Source organism: Spermophilus citellus (assembly GCF_964194105.1).
Source record: "Spermophilus citellus genome assembly, chromosome: 4".
NCBI classification, from domain to species: domain Eukaryota; kingdom Metazoa; phylum Chordata; class Mammalia; order Rodentia; family Sciuridae; genus Spermophilus; species Spermophilus citellus.
The window spans coordinates 76,729,303-76,750,879 of record NC_138185.1 but is presented as its reverse complement, the minus strand read 5'-3'; positions in this window follow the sequence as shown (position 1 = coordinate 76,750,879).

Here is a 21,577-nt window from a genome sequence, read left to right as displayed (position 1 = left end):
AAGGAAAAAAAAACATAGAGTTCGAATGTGAAACTCCTTTACTGTGTCAAGTTTCAAGAAGCTAGCACAAACCGTGTTTGATTTAGAGTTCCAAATACATCTATCAATATAGGAGAAAACAGAGTGAAATGCCAGAATGGAAACTGTTACTGGAAACGAACGCTTCAACATAGAAGAACGAAATTTGGAGAACCAAGTGGGCTTAGTGTACTGATCATTACCTGAAAGTATCATCCAGTTTGGGTGAAAAAATATTTGCTGAGATTTCTGGAGACTCGTAATTTTTGGAAGCTTGCAACCCCTTTCAATGAAAGTGTTTCTCGCCAGTCACTGCTTAAAGCTACATGAAAAGGAAACAAAACATAGAGTTAGAATGTGAAACTGCTTTACTGTGTCAAGTTTCAAGAAGCTAGCACAAACCGTGTTTGATTTAGAGTTCCAAATACATCTCTCAATATAGGAGAAAACAGAGTGAAACGCCAAAATTCAAACTGTTACTGGAAACGAACGCTTCAACATACAAGAACGAAATTTGGGGAACCAAGAGGGCTTAGTGTACTGATCATTACCTGAAAGTATCATCCAGTTTGGGTGAAAAAATATTTGCTGAGATTTCTGGAGACTCGTAATTTATTTAAGCTTGCAACCCCTTTCAATGAAAGTGTTTCTCGCCCGTCACTGCTTAGGGCTACAAGAAAAGGAAACAAAACATAGAGTTAGAATGTGAAACTGCTTTACTGTGTCAAGTTTCAAGAAGCTAGCACAAACCGTGTTTGATTTAGAGTTCCAAATACATCTATCAATATAGGAGAAAACAGAGTGAAATGCCAGAATGGAAACTGTTACTGGAAACGAACGCTTCAACATAGAAGAACGAAATTTGGAGAACCAAGTGGGCTTAGTGTACTGATCATTACCTGAAAGTATCATCCAGTTTGGGTGAAAAAATATTTGCTGAGATTTCTGGAGACTCGTAATTTTTGGAAGCTTGCAACCCCTTTCAATGAAAGTGTTTCTCGCCAGTCACTGCTTAGGGCTACATGAAAAGGAAACAAAACATAGAGTTAGAATGTGAAACTGCTTTACTGTGTCAATTTTCAAGAAGCTAGCACAAACCGTGTTTGATTTAGAGTTCCAAATACATCTATCAATATAGGAGAAAACAGAGTGAAACGCCAAAATTCAAACTGTTACTGGAAACGAACGCTTCAACATAGAAGAACGAAATTTGGGGAACCAAGTGGGCTTAGTGTACTGATCATTACCTGAAAGTATCATGCAGTTTGGGTGAAAAAATATTTGCTGAGATTTCTGGAGACTCGTAATTTTTGGAAGCTTGCAACCCCTTTCAATGAAAGTGTTTCTCGCCAGTCACTGCTTAGGGCTACATGAAAAGGAAACAAAACATAGAGTTAGAATGTGAAACTGCATTACTGTGTCAAGTTTCAAGAAGCTAGCACAAACCGTGTTTGATTTAGAGTTCCAAATACATCTATCAATATAGGAGAAAACAGAGTGAAACGCCAAAATTCAAAATGTTACTGGAAACGAACGCTTCAACATAGAAGAACGAAATTTGGGGAAGCAAGTGGACTTAGTGTACTGATCATTACCTGAAAGTATCATCCAGTTTGGGTGAAAGCATATTTGCTGAGATTTCTGGAGACTCGTAATTTTTGGAAGCTTGCAACCCCTTTCAATGAAAGTGTTTCTCGCCAGTAACTGCTTAGGGCTACATGAAAAGGAAACAAAACATAGAGTTAGAATGTGAAACTGCTTTACTGTGTCAAGTTTCAAGAAGCTAGCACAAACCGTGTTTGATTTAGAGTTCCAAATACATCTATCTATATAGGAGAAAACAGAGTGAAACGCCAAAATTCAAACTGTTACTGGAAACGAACGCTTCAACATAGAAGAACGAAATTTGGGGAACCAAGTGGGCTTAGTGTACTGATCCTTACCTGAAAGTATCATGCAGTTTGGGTGAAAAAATATTTGCTGAGATTTCTGGAGACTCGTAATTTATGGAAGCTTGCAACCCCTTTCAATGAAAGTGTTTCTCGCCAGTCACTGCTTAGGGCTACATGAAAAGGAAACAAAACATAGAGTTAGAATGTGAAACTGCATTACTGTGTCAAGTTTCAAGAAGCTAGCACAAACCGTGTTTGATTTAGAGTTCCAAATACATCTATCAATATAGGAGAAAACAGAGTGAAATGCCAGAATGGAAACTGTTACTGGAAACGAACGCTTCAACATAGAAGATCGAAATTTGGGGAACCAAGTGGGCTTAGTGTACTGATCATTACCTGAAAGTATCATGCAGTTTGGGTGAAAAAATATTTGCTGAGATTTCTGGAGACTCGTAATTTATGGAAGCTTGCAACCCCTTTCAATGAAAGTGTTTCTCGCCCGTCACTGCTTAGGGCTACAAGAAAAGGAAACAAAACATAGAGTTAGAATGTGAAACTGCTTTACTGTGTCAAGTTTCAAGAAGCTAGCACAAACCGTGTTTGATTTAGAGTTCCAAATACATCTATCAATATAGGAGAAAACAGAGTGAAATGCCAGAATGGAAACTGTTACTGGAAACGAACGCTTCAACATAGAAGAACGAAATTTGGAGAACCAAGTGGGCTTAGTGTACTGATCATTACCTGAAAGTATCATCCAGTTTGGGTGAAAAAATATTTGCTGAGATTTCTGGAGACTCGTAATTTTTGGAAGCTTGCAACCCCTTTCAATGAAAGTGTTTCTCGCCAGTCACTGCTTAGGGCTACATGAAAAGGAAACAAAACATAGAGTTAGAATGTGAAACTGCTTTACTGTGTCAAGTTTCAAGAAGCTAGCACAAACCGTGTTTGATTTAGAGTTCCAAATACATCTATCAATATAGGAGAAAACAGAGTGAAACGCCAAAATTCAAACTGTTACTGGAAACGAACGCTTCAACATAGAAGAACGAAATTTGGGGAACCAAGTGGGCTTAGTGTACTGATCATTACCTGAAAGTATCATGCAGTTTGGGTGAAAAAATATTTGCTGAGATTTCTGGAGACTCGTAATTTTTGGAAGCTTGCAACCTTTTTCAATGTAAGTGTTTCTCGCCAGTCACTGCTTAGGGCTACATGAAAAGGAAAAAAAAACATAGAGTTCGAATGTGAAACTCCTTTACTGTGTCAAGTTTCAAGAAGCTAGCACAAACCGTGTTTGATTTAGAGTTCCAAATACATCTATCAATATAGGAGAAAACAGAGTGAAATGCCAGAATGGAAACTGTTACTGGAAACGAACGCTTCAACATAGAAGAACGAAATTTGGAGAACCAAGTGGGCTTAATGTACTGATCATTACCTGAAAGTATCATCCAGTTTGGGTGAAAAAATATTTGCTGAGATTTCTGGAGACTCGTAATTTTTGGAAGCTTGCAACCCCTTTCAATTAAAGTGTTTCTCGCCAGTCACTGCTTAGGGCTACATGAAAAGGAAACAAAACATAGAGTTAGAATGTGAAACTGCTTTACTGTGTCAAGTTTCAAGAAGCTAGCACAAACCGTGTTTGATTTAGAGTTCCAAATACATCTATCAATATAGGAGAAAACAGAGTGAAACGCCAAAATTCAAACTGTTACTGGAAACGAACGCTTCAACATAGAAGAACGAAATTTGGGGAACCAAGTGGGCTTAGTGTACTGATCATTACCTGAAAGTATCATGCAGTTTGGGTGAAAAAATATTTGCTGAGATTTCTGGAGACTCGTAATTTTTGGAAGCTTGCAACCTTTTTCAATGTAAGTGTTTCTCGCCAGTCACTGCTTAGGGCTACATGAAAAGGAAAAAAAAACATAGAGTTCGAATGTGAAACTCCTTTACTGTGTCAAGTTTCAAGAAGCTAGCACAAACCGTGTTTGATTTAGAGTTCCAAATACATCTATCAATATAGGAGAAAACAGAGTGAAATGCCAGAATGGAAACTGTTACTGGAAACGAACGCTTCAACATAGAAGAACGAAATTTGGAGAACCAAGTGGGCTTAGTGTACTGATCATTACCTGAAAGTATCATCCAGTTTGGGTGAAAAAATATTTGCTGAGATTTCTGGAGACTCGTAATTTTTGGAAGCTTGCAACCCCTTTCAATGAAAGTGTTTCTCGCCAGTCACTGCTTAAAGCTACATGAAAAGGAAACAAAACATAGAGTTAGAATGTGAAACTGCTTTACTGTGTCAAGTTTCAAGAAGCTAGCACAAACCGTGTTTGATTTAGAGTTCCAAATACATCTCTCAATATAGGAGAAAACAGAGTGAAACGCCAAAATTCAAACTGTTACTGGAAACGAACGCTTCAACATACAAGAACGAAATTTGGGGAACCAAGAGGGCTTAGTGTACTGATCATTACCTGAAAGTATCATGCAGTTTGGGTGAAAAAATATTTGCTGAGATTTCTGGAGACTCGTAATTTATGGAAGCTTGCAACCCCTTTCAATGAAAGTGTTTCTCGCCCGTCACTGCTTAGGGCTACAAGAAAAGGAAACAAAACATAGAGTTAGAATGTGAAACTGCTTTACTGTGTCAAGTTTCAAGAAGCTAGCACAAACCGTGTTTGATTTAGAGTTCCAAATACATCTATCAATATAGGAGAAAACAGAGTGAAATGCCAGAATGGAAACTGTTACTGGAAACGAACGCTTCAACATAGAAGAACGAAATTTGGAGAACCAAGTGGGCTTAGTGTACTGATCATTACCTGAAAGTATCATCCAGTTTGGGTGAAAAAATATTTGCTGAGATTTCTGGAGACTCGTAATTTTTGGAAGCTTGCAACCCCTTTCAATGAAAGTGTTTCTCGCCAGTCACTGCTTAGGGCTACATGAAAAGGAAACAAAACATAGAGTTAGAATGTGAAACTGCTTTACTGTGTCAAGTTTCAAGAAGCTAGCACAAACCGTGTTTGATTTAGAGTTCCAAATACATCTATCAATATAGGAGAAAACAGAGTGAAACGCCAAAATTCAAACTGTTACTGGAAACGAACGCTTCAATATAGAAGAACGAAATTTGGGGAACCAAGTGGGCTTAGTGTACTGATCATTACCTGAAAGTATCATGCAGTTTGGGTGAAAAAATATTTGCTGAGATTTCTGGAGACTCGTAATTTTTGGAAGCTTGCAACCCCTTTCAATGAAAGTGTTTCTCGCCAGTCACTGCTTAGGGCTACATGAAAAGGAAACAAAACATAGAGTTAGAATGTGAAACTGCATTACTGTGTCAAGTTTCAAGAAGCTAGCACAAACCGTGTTTGATTTAGAGTTCCAAATACATCTATCAATATAGGAGAAAACAGAGTGAAACGCCAAAATTCAAAATGTTACTGGAAACGAACGCTTCAACATAGAAGAACGAAATTTGGGGAAGCAAGTGGACTTAGTGTACTGATCATTACCTGAAAGTATCATCCAGTTTGGGTGAAAGCATATTTGCTGAGATTTCTGGAGACTCGTAATTTTTGGAAGCTTGCAACCCCTTTCAATGAAAGTGTTTCTCGCCAGTAACTGCTTAGGGCTACATGAAAAGGAAACAAAACATAGAGTTAGAATGTGAAACTGCTTTACTGTGTCAAGTTTCAAGAAGCTAGCACAAACCGTGTTTGATTTAGAGTTCCAAATACATCTATCAATATAGGAGAAAACAGAGTGAAACGCCAAAATTCAAACTGTTACTGGAAACGAACGCTTCAACATAGAAGAACGAAATTTGGGGAACCAAGTGGGCTTAGTGTACTGATCATTAACTGAAAGTATCATGTAGTTTGGGTGAAAAAATATTTGCTGAGATTTCTGGAGACTCGTAATTTTTGGAAGCTTGCAACCCCTTTCAATGAAAGTGTTTCTCGCCAGTCACTGCTTAGGGCTACATGAAAAGGAAAAAAAACATAGAGTTCGAATGTGAAACTCCTTTACTGTGTCAAGTTTCAAGAAGCTAGCACAAACCGTGTTTGATTTAGAGTTCCAAATACATCTATCAATATAGGAGAAAACAGAGTGAAATGCCAGAATGGAAACTGTTACTGGAAACGAACGCTTCAACATAGAAGAACGAAATTTGGAGAACCAAGTGGGCTTAGTGTACTGATCATTACCTGAAAGTATCATCCAGTTTGGGTTAAAAAATATTTGCTGAGATTTCTGGAGACTCGTAATTTTTGGAAGCTTGCAACCCCTTTCAATGAAAGTGTTTCTCGTCAGTCACTGCTTAGGGCTACATGAAAAGGAAACAAAACATAGAGTTAGAATGTGAAACTGCTTTACTGTGTCAAGTTTCAAGAAGCTAGCACAAACCGTGTTTGATTTAGAGTTCCAAATACATCTATCAATATAGGAGAAAACAGAGTGAAACGCCAAAATTCAAACTGTTACTGGAAACGAACGCTTCAACATACAAGAACGAAATTTGGGGAACCAAGAGGGCTTAGTGTACTGATCATTACCTGAAAGTATCATGCAGTTTGGGTGAAAAAATATTTGCTGAGATTTCTGGAGACTCGTAATTTATGGAAGCTTGCAACCCCTTTCAATGAAAGTGTTTCTCGCCCGTCACTGCTTAGGGCTACAAGAAAAGGAAACAAAACATAGAGTTAGAATGTGAAACTGCTTTACTGTGTCAAGTTTCAAGAAGCTAGCACAAACCGTGTTTGATTTAGAGTTCCAAATACATCTATCAATATAGGAGAAAACAGAGTGAAATGCCACAATGGAAACTGTTACTGGAAACGAACGCTTCAACATAGAAGAACGAAATTTGGAGAACCAAGTGGGCTTAGTGTACTGATCATTACCTGAAAGTATCATCCAGTTTGGGTGAAAAAATATTTGCTGAGATTTCTGGAGACTCGTAATTTTTGGAAGCTTGCAACCCCTTTCAATGAAAGTGTTTCTCGCCAGTCACTGCTTAGGGCTACATGAAAAGGAAACAAAACATAGAGTTAGAATGTGAAACTGCTTTACTGTGTCAAGTTTCAAGAAGCTAGCACAAACCGTGTTTGATTTAGAGTTCCAAATACATCTATCAATATAGGAGAAAACAGAGTGAAACGCCAAAATTCAAACTGTTACTGGAAACGAACGCTTCAACATAGAAGAACGAAATTTGGGGAACCAAGTGGGCTTAGTGTACTGATCATTACCTGAAAGTATCATGCAGTTTGGGTGAAAAAATATTTGCTGAGATTTCTGGAGACTCGTAATTTTTGGAAGCTTGCAACCCCTTTCAATGAAAGTGTTTCTCGCCAGTCACTGCTTAGGGCTACATGAAAAGGAAACAAAACATAGAGTTAGAATGTGAAACTGCATTACTGTGTCAAGTTTCAAGAAGCTAGCACAAACCGTGTTTGATTTAGAGTTCCAAATACATCTATCAATATAGGAGAAAACAGAGTGAAACGCCAAAATTCAAAATGTTACTGGAAACGAACGCTTCAACATAGAAGAACGAAATTTGGGGAAGCAAGTGGACTTAGTGTACTGATCATTACCTGAAAGTATCATCCAGTTTGGGTGAAAGCATATTTGCTGAGATTTCTGGAGACTCGTAATTTTTGGAAGCTTGCAACCCCTTTCAATGAAAGTGTTTCTCGCCAGTAACTGCTTAGGGCTACATGAAAAGGAAACAAAACATAGAGTTAGAATGTGAAACTGCTTTACTGTGTCAAGTTTCAAGAAGCTAGCACAAACCGTGTTTGATTTAGAGTTCCAAATACATCTATCTATATAGGAGAAAACAGAGTGAAACGCCAAAATTCAAACTGTTACTGGAAACGAACGCTTCAACATAGAAGAACGAAATTTGGGGAACCAAGTGGGCTTAGTGTACTGATCATTACCTGAAAGTATCATGCAGTTTGGGTGAAAAAATATTTGCTGAGATTTCTGGAGACTCGTAATTTTTGGAAGCTTGCAACCCCTTTCAATGAAAGTGTTTCTCGCCAGTCACTGCTTAGGGCTACATGAAAAGGAAACAAAACATAGAGTTAGAATGTGAAACTGCATTACTGTGTCAAGTTTCAAGAAGCTAGCACAAACCGTGTTTGATTTAGAGTTCCAAATACATCTATCAATATAGGAGAAAACAGAGTGAAATGCCAGAATGGAAACTGTTACTGGAAACGAACGCTTCAACATAGAAGAACGAAATTTGGAGAACCAAGTGGGCTTAGTGTACTGATCATTACCTGAAAGTATCATCCAGTTTGGGTGAAAAAATATTTGCTGAGATTTCTGGAGACTCGTAATTTTTGGAAGCTTGCAACCCCTTTCAATGAAAGTGTTTCTCGCCAGTCACTGCTTAGGGCTACATGAAAAGGAAACAAAACATAGAGTTAGAATGTGAAACTGCTTTACTGTGTCAAGTTTCAAGAAGCTAGCACAAACCGTGTTTGATTTAGAGTTCCAAATACATCTATCAATATAGGAGAAAACAGAGTGAAACGCCAAAATTCAAACTGTTACTGGAAACGAACGCTTCAACATAGAAGAACGAAATTTGGGGAACCAAGTGGGCTTAGTGTACTGATCATTACCTGAAAGTATCATGCAGTTTGGGTGAAAAAATATTTGCTGAGATTTCTGGAGACTCGTAATTTTTGGAAGCTTGCAACCTTTTTCAATGTAAGTGTTTCTCGCCAGTCACTGCTTAGGGCTACATGAAAAGGAAAAAAAAAACATAGAGTTCGAATGTGAAACTCCTTTACTGTGTCAAGTTTCAAGAAGCTAGCACAAACCGTGTTTGATTTAGAGTTCCAAATACATCTATCAATATAGGAGAAAACAGAGTGAAATGCCAGAATGGAAACTGTTACTGGAAACGAACGCTTCAACATAGAAGAACGAAATTTGGAGAACCAAGTGGGCTTAGTGTACTGATCATTACCTGAAAGTATCATCCAGTTTGGGTGAAAAAATATTTGCTGAGATTTCTGGAGACTCGTAATTTTTGGAAGCTTGCAACCCCTTTCAATGAAAGTGTTTCTCGCCAGTCACTGCTTAAAGCTACATAAAAAGGAAACAAAACATAGAGTTAGAATGTGAAACTGCTTTACTGTGTCAAGTTTCAAGAAGCTAGCACAAACCGTGTTTGATTTAGAGTTCCAAATACATCTCTCAATATAGGAGAAAACAGAGTGAAACGCCAAAATTCAAACTGTTACTGGAAACGAACGCTTCAACATACAAGAACGAAATTTGGGGAACCAAGAGGGCTTAGTGTACTGATCATTACCTGAAAGTATCATGCAGTTTGGGTGAAAAAGTATTTGCTGAGATTTCTGGAGACTCGTAATTTATGGAAGCTTGCAACCCCTTTCAATGAAAGTGTTTCTCGCCCGTCACTGCTTAGGGCTACAAGAAAAGGAAACAAAACATAGAGTTAGAATGTGAAACTGCTTTACTGTGTCAAGTTTCAAGAAGCTAGCAAAAACCGTGTTTGATTTAGAGTTCCAAATACATCTATCAATATAGGAGAAAACAGAGTGAAATGCCAGAATGGAAACTGTTACTGGAAACGAACGCTTCAACATAGAAGAACGAAATTTGGAGAACCAAGTGGGCTTAGTGTACTGATCATTACCTGAAAGTATCATCCAGTTTGGGTGAAAAAATATTTGCTGAGATTTCTGGAGACTCGTAATTTTTGGAAGCTTGCAACCCCTTTCAATGAAAGTGTTTCTCACCAGTCACTGCTTAGGGCTACATGAAAAGGAAACAAAACATAGAGTTAGAATGTGAAACTGCTTTACTGTGTCAAGTTTCAAGAAGCTAGCACAAACCGTGTTTGATTTAGAGTTCCAAATACATCTATCAATATAGGAGAAAACAGAGTGAAACGCCAAAATTCAAACTGTTACTGGAAACGAACGCTTCAACATAGAAGAACGAAATTTGGGGAACCAAGTGGGCTTAGTGTACTGATCATTACCTGAAAGTATCATGCAGTTTGGGTGAAAAAATATTTGCTGAGATTTCTGGAGACTCGTAATTTTTGGAAGCTTGCAACCCCTTTCAATGAAAGTGTTTCTCGCCAGTCACTGCTTAGGGCTACATGAAAAGGAAACAAAACATAGAGTTAGAATGTGAAACTGCATTACTGTGTCAAGATTCAAGAAGCTAGCACAAACCGTGTTTGATTTAGAGTTCCAAATACATCTATCAATATAGGAGAAAACAGAGTGAAACGCCAAAATTCAAAATGTTACTGGAAACGAACGCTTCAACATAGAAGAACGAAATTTGGGGAAGCAAGTGGACTTAGTGTACTGATCATTACCTGAAAGTATCATCCAGTTTGGGTGAAAGCATATTTGCTGAGATTTCTGGAGACTCGTAATTTTTGGAAGCTTGCAACCCCTTTCAATGAAAGTGTTTCTCGCCAGTAAATGCTTAGGGCTACATGAAAAGGAAACAAAACATAGAGTTAGAATGTGAAACTGCTTTACTGTGTCAAGTTTCAAGAAGCTAGCACAAACCGTGTTTGATTTAGAGTTCCAAATACATCTATCTATATAGGAGAAAACAGAGTGAAACGCCAAAATTCAAACTGTTACTGGAAACGAACGCTTCAACATAGAAGAACGAAATTTGGGGAACCAAGTGGGCTTAGTGTACTGATCATTACCTGAAAGTATCATGCAGTTTGGGTGAAAAAATATTTGCTGAGATTTCTGGAGACTCGTAATTTTTGGAAGCTTGCAACCCCTTTCAATGAAAGTGTTTCTCGCCAGTCACTGCTTAGGGCTACATGAAAAGGAAACAAAACATAGAGTTAGAATGTGAAACTGCATTACTGTGTCAAGTTTCAAGAAGCTAGCACAAACCGTGTTTGATTTAGAGTTCCAAATACATCTATCAATATAGGAGAAAACAGAGTGAAATGCCAGAATGGAAACTGTTACTGGAAACGAACGCTTCAACATAGAAGATCGAAATTTGGGGAACCAAGTGGGCTTAGTGTACTGATCATTACCTGAAAGTATCATGCAGTTTGGGTGAAAAAATATTTGCTGAGATTTCTGGAGACTCGTAATTTATGGAAGCTTGCAACCCCTTTCAATGAAAGTGTTTCTCGCCCGTCACTGCTTAGGGCTACAAGAAAAGGAAACAAAACATAGAGTTAGAATGTGAAACTGCTTTACTGTGTCAAGTTTCAAGAAGCTAGCACAAACCGTGTTTGATTTAGAGTTCCAAATACATCTATCAATATAGGAGAAAACAGAGTGAAATGCCAGAATGGAAACTGTTACTGGAAACGAACGCTTCAACATAGAAGAACGAAATTTGGAGAACCAAGTGGGCTTAGTGTACTGATCATTACCTGAAAGTATCATCCAGTTTGGGTGAAAAAATATTTGCTGAGATTTCTGGAGACTCGTAATTTTTGGAAGCTTGCAACCCCTTTCAATGAAAGTGTTTCTCGCCAGTCACTGCTTAGGGCTACATGAAAAGGAAACAAAACATAGAGTTAGAATGTGAAACTGCTTTACTGTGTCAAGTTTCAAGAAGCTAGCACAAACCGTGTTTGATTTAGAGTTCCAAATACATCTATCAATATAGGAGAAAACAGAGTGAAACGCCAAAATTCAAACTGTTACTGGAAACGAACGCTTCTACATAGAAGAACGAAATTTGGGGAACCAAGTGGGCTTAGTGTACTGATCATTACCTGAAAGTATCATCCAGTTTGGGTGAAAGCATATTTGCTGAGATTTCTGGAGACTCGTAATTTTTGGAAGCTTGCAACCCCTTTCAATGAAAGTGTTTCTCGCCAGTCACTGCTTAGGGCTACATGAAAAGGAAACAAAACATAGAGTTAGAATGTGAAACTGCTTTACTGTGTCAAGTTTCAAGAAGCTAGCACAAACCGTGTTTGATTTAGAGTTCCAAATACATCTATCTATATAGGAGAAAACAGAGTGAAACGCCAAAATTCAAACTGTTACTGGAAACGAACGCTTCAACATAGAAGAACGAAATTTGGGGAACCAAGTGGGCTTAGTGTACTGATCATTACCTGAAAGTATCATGCAGTTTGGGTGAAAAAATATTTGCTGATATTTCTGGAGACTCGTAATTTTTGGAAGCTTGCAACCCCTTTCAATGAAAGTGTTTCTCGCCAGTCACTGCTTAGGGCTACATGAAAAGGAAACAAAACATAGAGTTAGAATGTGAAACTGCATTACTGTGTCAAGTTTCAAGAAGCTAGCACAAACCGTGTTTGATTTAGAGTTCCAAATACATCTATCAATATAGGAGAAAACAGAGTGAAATGCCAGAATGGAAACTGTTACTGGAAACGAACGCTTCAACATAGAAGATCGAAATTTGGGGAACCAAGTGGGCTTAGTGTACTGATCATTACCTGAAAGTATCATGCAGTTTGGGTGAAAAAATATTTGCTGAGATTTCTGGAGACTCGTAATTTATGGAAGCTTGCAACCCCTTTCAATGAAAGTGTTTCTCGCCCGTCACTGCTTAGGGCTACAAGAAAAGGAAACAAAACATAGAGTTAGAATGTGAAACTGCTTTACTGTGTCAAGTTTCAAGAAGCTAGCACAAACCGTGTTTGATTTAGAGTTCCAAATACATCTATCAATATAGGAGAAAACAGAGTGAAATGCCAGAATGGAAACTGTTACTGGAAACGAACGCTTCAACATAGAAGAACGAAATTTGGAGAACCAAGTGGGCTTAGTGTACTGATCATTACCTGAAAGTATCATCCAGTTTGGGTGAAAAAATATTTGCTGAGATTTCTGGAGACTCGTAATTTTTGGAAGCTTGCAACCCCTTTCAATGAAAGTGTTTCTCGCCAGTCACTGCTTAGGGCTACATGAAAAGGAAACAAAACATAGAGTTAGAATGTGAAACTGCTTTACTGTGTCAAGTTTCAAGAAGCTAGCACAAACCGTGTTTGATTTAGAGTTCCAATTACATCTATCAATATAGGAGAAAACAGAGTGAAACGCCAAAATTCAAACTGTTACTGGAAACGAACGCTTCAACATAGAAGAACGAAATTTGGGGAACCAAGTGGGCTTAGTGTACTGATCATTACCTGAAAGTATCATGCAGTTTGGGTGAAAAAATATTTGCTGAGATTTCTGGAGACTCGTAATTTTTGGAACCTTGCAACCTTTTTCAATGTAAGTGTTTCTCGCCAGTCACTGCTTAGGGCTACATGAAAAGGAAAAAAAAACATAGAGTTCGAATGTGAAACTCCTTTACTGTGTCAAGTTTCAAGAAGCTAGCACAAACCGTGTTTGATTTAGAGTTCCAAATACATCTATCAATATAGGAGAAAACAGAGTGAAATGCCAGAATGGAAACTGTTACTGGAAACGAACGCTTCAACATAGAAGAACGAAATTTGGAGAACCAAGTGGGCTTAGTGTACTGATCATTACCTGAAAGTATCATCCAGTTTGGGTGAAAAAATATTTGCTGAGATTTCTGGAGACCCGTAATTTTTGGAAGCTTGCAACCCCTTTCAATGAAAGTGTTTCTCGCCAGTCACTGCTTAAAGCTACATGAAAAGGAAACAAAACATAGAGTTAGAATGTGAAACTGCTTTACTGTGTCAAGTTTCAAGAAGCTAGCACAAACCGTGTTTGATTTAGAGTTCCAAATACATCTCTCAATATAGGAGAAAACAGAGTGAAACGCCAAAATTCAAACTGTTACTGGAAACGAACGCTTCAACATACAAGAACGAAATTTGGGGAACCAAGAGGGCTTAGTGTACTGATCATTACCTGAAAGTATCATGCAGTTTGGGTGAAAAAATATTTGCTGAGATTTCTGGAGACTCGTAATTTATGGAAGCTTGCAACCCCTTTCAATGAAAGTGTTTCTCGCCCGTCACTGCTTAGGGCTACAAGAAAAGGAAACAAAACATAGAGTTAGAATGTGAAACTGCTTTACTGTGTCAAGTTTCAAGAAGCTAGCAAAAACCGTGTTTGATTTAGAGTTCCAAATACATCTATCAATATAGGAGAAAACAGAGTGAAATGCCAGAATGGAAACTGTTACTGGAAACGAACGCTTCAACATAGAAGAACGAAATTTGGAGAACCAAGTGGGCTTAGTGTACTGATCATTACCTGAAAGTATCATCCAGTTTGGGTGAAAAAATATTTGCTGAGATTTCTGGAGACTCGTAATTTTTGGAAGCTTGCAACCCCTTTCAATGAAAGTGTTTCTCACCAGTCACTGCTTAGGTCTACATGAAAAGGAAACAAAACATAGAGTTAGAATGTGAAACTGCTTTACTGTGTCAAGTTTCAAGAAGCTAGCACAAACCGTGTTTGATTTAGAGTTCCAAATACATCTATCAATATAGGAGAAAACAGAGTGAAACGCCAAAATTCAAACTGTTACTGGAAACGAACGCTTCTACATAGAAGAACGAAATTTGGGGAACTAAGTGGGCTTAGTGTACTGATCATTACCTGAAAGTATCATCCAGTTTGGGTGAAAGCATATTTGCTGAGATTTCTGGAGACTCGTAATTTTTGGAAGCTTGCAACCCCTTTCAATGAAAGTGTTTCTCGCCAGTCACTGCTTAGGGCTACATGAAAAGGAAACAAAACATAGAGTTAGAATGTGAAACTGCTTTACTGTGTCAAGTTTCAAGAAGCTAGCACAAACCGTGTTTGATTTAGAGTTCCAAATACATCTATCTATATAGGAGAAAACAGAGTGAAACGCCAAAATTCAAACTGTTACTGGAAACGAACGCTTCAACATAGAAGAACGAAATTTGGGGAACCAAGTGGGCTTAGTGTACTGATCATTACCTGAAAGTATCATGCAGTTTGGGTGAAAAAATATTTGCTGATATTTCTGGAGACTCGTAATTTTTGGAAGCTTGCAACCCCTTTCAATGAAAGTGTTTCTCGCCAGTCACTGCTTAGGGCTACATGAAAAGGAAACAAAACATAGAGTTAGAATGTGAAACTGCATTACTGTGTCAAGTTTCAAGAAGCTAGCACAAACCGTGTTTGATTTAGAGTTCCAAATACATCTATCAATATAGGAGAAAACAGAGTGAAATGCCAGAATGGAAACTGTTACTGGAAACGAACGCTTCAACATAGAAGATCGAAATTTGGGGAACCAAGTGGGCTTAGTGTACTGATCATTACCTGAAAGTATCATGCAGTTTGGGTGAAAAAATATTTGCTGAGATTTCTGGAGACTCGTAATTTATGGAAGCTTGCAACCCCTTTCAATGAAAGTGTTTCTCGCCCGTCACTGCTTAGGGCTACAAGAAAAGGAAACAAAACATAGAGTTAGAATGTGAAACTGCTTTACTGTGTCAAGTTTCAAGAAGCTAGCACAAACCGTGTTTGATTTAGAGTTCCAAATACATCTATCAATATAGGAGAAAACAGAGTGAAATGCCAGAATGGAAACTGTTACTGGAAACGAACGCTTCAACATAGAAGAACGAAATTTGGAGAACCAAGTGGGCTTAGTGTACTGATCATTACCTGAAAGTATCATCCAGTTTGGGTGAAAAAATATTTGCTGAGATTTCTGGAGACTCGTAATTTTTGGAAGCTTGCAACCCCTTTCAATGAAAGTGTTTCTCGCCAGTCACTGCTTAGGGCTACATGAAAAGGAAACAAAACATAGAGTTAGAATGTGAAACTGCTTTACTGTGTCAAGTTTCAAGAAGCTAGCACAAACCGTGTTTGATTTAGAGTTCCAATTACATCTATCAATATAGGAGAAAACAGAGTGAAACGCCAAAATTCAAACTGTTACTGGAAACGAACGCTTCAACATAGAAGAACGAAATTTGGGGAACCAAGTGGGCTTAGTGTACTGATCATTACCTGAAAGTATCATGCAGTTTGGGTGAAAAAATATTTGCTGAGATTTCTGGAGACTCGTAATTTTTGGAACCTTGCAACCTTTTTCAATGTAAGTGTTTCTCGCCAGTCACTGCTTAGGGCTACATGAAAAGGAAAAAAAAAACATAGAGTTCGAATGTGAAACTCCTTTACTGTGTCAAGTTTCAAGAAGCTAGCACAAACCGTGTTTGATTTAGAGTTCCAAATACATCTATCAATATAGGAGAAAACAGAGTGAAATGCCAGAATGGAAACTGTTACTGGAAACGAACGCTTCAACATAGAAGAACGAAATTTGGAGAACCAAGTGGGCTTAGTGTACTGATCATTACCTGAAAGTATCATCCAGTTTGGGTGAAAAAATATTTGCTGAGATTTCTGGAGACCCGTAATTTTTGGAAGCTTGCAACCCCTTTCAATGAAAGTGTTTCTCGCCAGTCACTGCTTAAAGCTACATGAAAAGGAAACAAAACATAGAGTTAGAATGTGAAACTGCTTTACTGTGTCAAGTTTCAAGAAGCTAGCACAAACCGTGTTTGATTTAGATTTCCAAATACATCTATCAATATAGGAGAAAACAGAGTGAAACGCCAAAATTCAAACTGTTACTGGAAACGAACGCTTCAACATAGAAGAACGAAATTTGGGGAACCAAGAGGGCTTAGTGTACTGATCATTACCTGAACGTATCATGCAGTTTGGGTGAAAAAATATTTGCTGAGATTTCTGGAGACTCGTAATTTTTGGAAGCTTGCAACCTTTTTCAATGTAAGTGTTTCTCGCCAGTCACTGCTTAGGGCTACATGAAAAGGAAACAAAACATAGAGTTCGAATGTGAAACTCCTTTACTGTGTCAAGTTTCAAGAAGCTAGCACAAACCGTGTTTGATTTAGAGTTCCAAATACATCTATCAATATAGGAGAAAACAGAGTGAAACGCCAAAATTCAAACTGTTACTGGAAACGAACGCTTCAACATACAAGAACGAAATTTGGGGAACCAAGAGGGCTTAGTGTACTGATCATTACCTGAAAGTATCATGCAGTTTGGGTGAAAAAATATTTGCTGAGATTTCTGGAGACTCGTAATTTATGGAAGCTTGCAACCCCTTGCAATGAAAGTGTTTCTCGCCCGTCACTGCTTAGGGCTACAAGAAAAGGAAACAAAACATAGAGTTAGAATGTGAAACTGCTTTACTGTGTCAAGTTTCAAGAAGCTAGCACAAACCGTGTTTGATTTAGAGTTCCAAATACATCTATCAATATAGGAGAAAACAGAGTGAAATGCCAGAATGGAAACTGTTACTGGAAACGAACGCTTCAACATAGAAGAACGAAATTTGGAGAACCAAGTGGGCTTAGTGTACTGATCATTACCTGAAAGTATCATCCAGTTTGGGTGAAAAAATATTTGCTGAGATTTCTGGAGACTCGTAATTTTTGGAAGCTTGCAACCCCTTTCAATGAAAGTGTTTCTCGCCAGTCACTGCTTAGGGCTACAAGAAAAGGAAACAAAACATAGAGTTAGAATGTGAAACTGCTTTACTGTGTCAAGTTTCAAGAAGCTAGCACAAACCGTGTTTGATTTAGAGTTCCAAATACATCTATCAATATAGGAGAAAACAGAGTGAAACGCCAAAATTCAAAATGTTACTGGAAACGAACGCTTCAACATAGAAGAACGAAATTTGGGGAAGCAAGTGGACTTAGTGTACTGATCATTACCTGAAAGTATCATCCAGTTTCGGTGAAAAAATATTTGCTGAGATTTCTGGAGACTCGTAATTTTTGGAAGCTTGCAACCTTTTTCAATGTAAGTGTTTCTCGCCAGTCACTGCTTAGGGCTACATGAAAAGGAAACAAAACATAGAGTTAGAATGTGAAACTGCTTTACTGTGTCAAGTTTCAAGAAGCTAGCACAAACCGTGTTTGATTTAGAGTTCCAAATACATCTATCAATATAGGAGAAAACAGAGTTAAACGCCAAAATTCAAACTGTTACTGGAAACGAACGCTTCAACATACAAGAACGAAATTTGGGGAACCAAGAGGGCTTAGTGTACTGATCATTACCTGAACGTATCATGCAGTTTGGGTGAAAAAATATTTGCTGAGATTTCTGGAGACTCGTAATTTTTGGAAGCTTGCAACCTTTTTCAATGTAAGTGTTTCTCGCCAGTCACTGCTTAGGGCTACATGAAAAGGAAACAAAACATAGAGTTCGAATGTGAAACTCCTTTACTGTGTCAAGTTTCAAGAAGCTAGCACAAACCGTGTTTGATTTAGAGTTCCAAATACATCTATCAATATAGGAGAAAACAGAGTTAAACGCCAAAATTCAAACTGTTACTGGAAACGAACGCTTCAACATACAAGAACGAAATTTGGGGAACCAAGAGGGCTTAGTGTACTGATCATTACCTGAAAGTATCATGCAGTTTGGGTGAAAAAATATTTGCTGAGATTTCTGGAGACTCGTAATTTATGGAAGCTTGCAACCCCTTTCAATGAAAGTGTTTCTCGCCCGTCACTGCTTAGGGCTACAAGAAAAGGAAACAAAACATAGAGTTAGAATGTGAAACTGCTTTACTGTGTCAAGTTTCAAGAAGCTAGCACAAACCGTGTTTGATTTAGAGTTCCAAATACATCTATCAATATAGGAGAAAACAGAGTGAAATGCCAGAATGGAAACTGTTACTGGAAACGAACGCTTCAACATAGAAGAACGAAATTTGGAGAACCAAGTGGGCTTAGTGTACTGATAATTACCTGAAAGTATCATCCAGTTTGGGTGAAAAAATATTTGCTGAGATTTCTGGAGACTCGTAATTTTTGGAAGCTTGCAACCCCTTTCAATGAAAGTGTTTCTCGCCAGTCACTGCTTAGGGCTACAAGAAAAGGAAACAAAACATAGAGTTAGAATGTGAAACTGCTTTACTGTGTCAAGTTTCAAGAAGCTAGCACAAACCGTGTTTGATTTAGAGTTCCAAATACATCTATCAATATAGGAGAAAACAGAGTGAAACGCCAAAATTCAAAATGTTACTGGAAACGAACGCTTCAACATAGAAGAACGAAATTTGGGGAAGCAAGTGGACTTAGTGTACTGATCATTACCTGAAAGTATCATCCAGTTTGGGTGAAAAAATATTTGCTGAGATTTCTGGAGACTCGTAATTTTTGGAAGCTTGCAACCTTTTTCAATGTAAGTGTTTCTCGCCAGTCACTGCTTAGGGCTACATGAAAAGGAAACAAAACATAGAGTTAGAATGTGAAACTGCTTTACTGTGTCAAGTTTCAAGAAGCTAGCACAAACCGTGTTTGATTTAGAGTTCCAAATACATCTATCAATATAGGAGAAAACAGAGTGAAACGCCAAAATTCAAACTGTTACTGGAAACGAACGCTTCAACATAGAAGAACGAAATTTGGGGAACCAAGAGGGCTTAGTGTACTGATCATTACCTGAAAGTATCATGCAGTTTGGGTGAAAAAATATTTGCTGAGATTTCTGGAGACTCGTAATTTTTGGAAGCTTGCAACCCCTTTCAATGAAAGTGTTTCTCGCCAGTCACTGCTTAGGGCTACATGAAAAGGAAACAAAACATAGAGTTAGAATGTGAAACTGCATTACTGTGTCAAGTTTCAAGAAGCTAGCACAAACCGTGTTTGATTTAGAGTTCCAAATACATCTATCAATATAGGAGAAAACAGAGTGAAACGCCAAAATTCAAAATGTTACTGGAAACGAACGCTTCAACATAGAAGAACGAAATTTGGGGAAGCAAGTGGACTTAGTGTACTGATCATTACCTGAAAGTATCATCCAGTTTGCGTGAAAGCATATTTGCTGAGATTTCTGGAGACTCGTAATTTTTGGAAGCTTGCAACCCCTTTCAATGAAAGTGTTTCTCGCCAGTCACTGCTTAGGGCTACATGAAAAGGAAACAAAACATAGAGTTAGAATGTGAAACTGCTTTACTGTGTCAAGTTTCAAGAAGCTAGCACAAACCGTGTTTGATTTAGAGTTCCAAATACATCTATCTATATAGGAGAAAACAGAGTGAAACGCCAAAATTCAAACTGTTACTTGAAACGAACGCTTCAACATAGAAGAACGAAATTTGGGGAACCAAGTGGGCTTAGTGTACTGATCATTACCTGAAAGTATCATGCAGTTTGGGTGAAAAAATATTTGCTGAGATTTCTGGAGACTCGTAATTTTTGGAAGCTTGCAACCCCTTTCAATGAAAGTGTTTCTCGCCAGTCACTGCTTAGGGCTACATGAAAAGGAAACAAAACATAGAGTTAGAATGTGAAACTGCATTACTGTGTCAAGTTTCAAGAAGCTAGCACAAACCGTGTTTGATTTAGAGTTCCAAATACATCTATCAATATAGGAGAAAACAGAGTGAAATGCCAGAATGGAAACTGTTACTGGAAACGAACGCTTCAACATAGAAGATCGAAATTTGGGGAACCAAGTGGGCTTAGTGTACTGATCATTACCTGAAAGTATCATGCAGTTTGGGTGAAAAAATATTTGCTGAGATTTCTGGAGACTCGTAATTTATGGAAGCTTGCAACCCCTTTCAATGAAAGTGTTTCTCGCCCGTCACTGCTTAGGGCTACAAGAAAAGGAAACAAAACATAGAGTTAGAATGTGAAACTGCTTTACTGTGTCAAGTTTCAAGAAGCTAGCACAAACCGTGTTTGATTTAGAGTTCCAAATACATCTATCAATATAGGAGAAAACAGAGTGAAATGCCAGAATGGAAACTGTTACTGGAAATGAACGCTTCAACATAGAAGAACGAAATTTGGAGAACCAAGTGGGCTTAGTGTACTGATCATTACCTGAAAGTATCATCCAGTTTGGGTGAAAAAATATTTGCTGAGATTTCTTGAGACTCGTAATTTTTGGAAGCTTGCAACCCCTTTCAATGAAAGTGTTTCTCGCCAGTCACTGCTTAGGGCTACATGAAAAGGAAACAAAACATAGAGTTAGAATGTGAAACTGCTTTACTGTGTCAAGTTTCAAGAAGCTAGCACAAACCGTGTTTGATTTAGATTTCCAAATACATCTATCAATATAGGAGAAAACAGAGTGAAACGCCAAAATTCAAACTGTTACTGAAAACGAACAATTCAACATAGAAGAACGAAATTTGGGGAACCAAGAGGGCTTAGTGTACTGATCATTACCTGAACGTATCATGCAGTTTGGGTGAAAAAATATTTGCTGAGATTTCTGGAGACTCGTAATTTTTGGAAGCTTGCAACCTTTTTCAATGTAAGTGTTTCTCGCCAGTCACTGCTTAGGGCTACATGAAAAGGAAACAAAACATAGAGTTAGAATGTGAAACTGCTTTACTGTGTCAAGTTTCAAGAAGCTAGTGTAGTGAGCCGTTTCTGCGGACTGCGGTCGCCATTACAAGATGGCGCTGGCTCGACTGTGGTTTGTGACAAACAACTCCTTAATTGGGAGAGTTGGTGCATGGTTTTCTAACACCCTATGAGAAAGCTCCACGTGGCAGCTTCGCATTGGGGCTTGAGGTGCTTTATTAAGGCCGGGAGAGGCATCCGAGAAGAGAGAGGAAGATGAAGAAGAGAGTAGAGTGGAAGAGATCTCGAGAACCTGAATAAACGACTGGAAGAAGATTCCCGGTGTTGC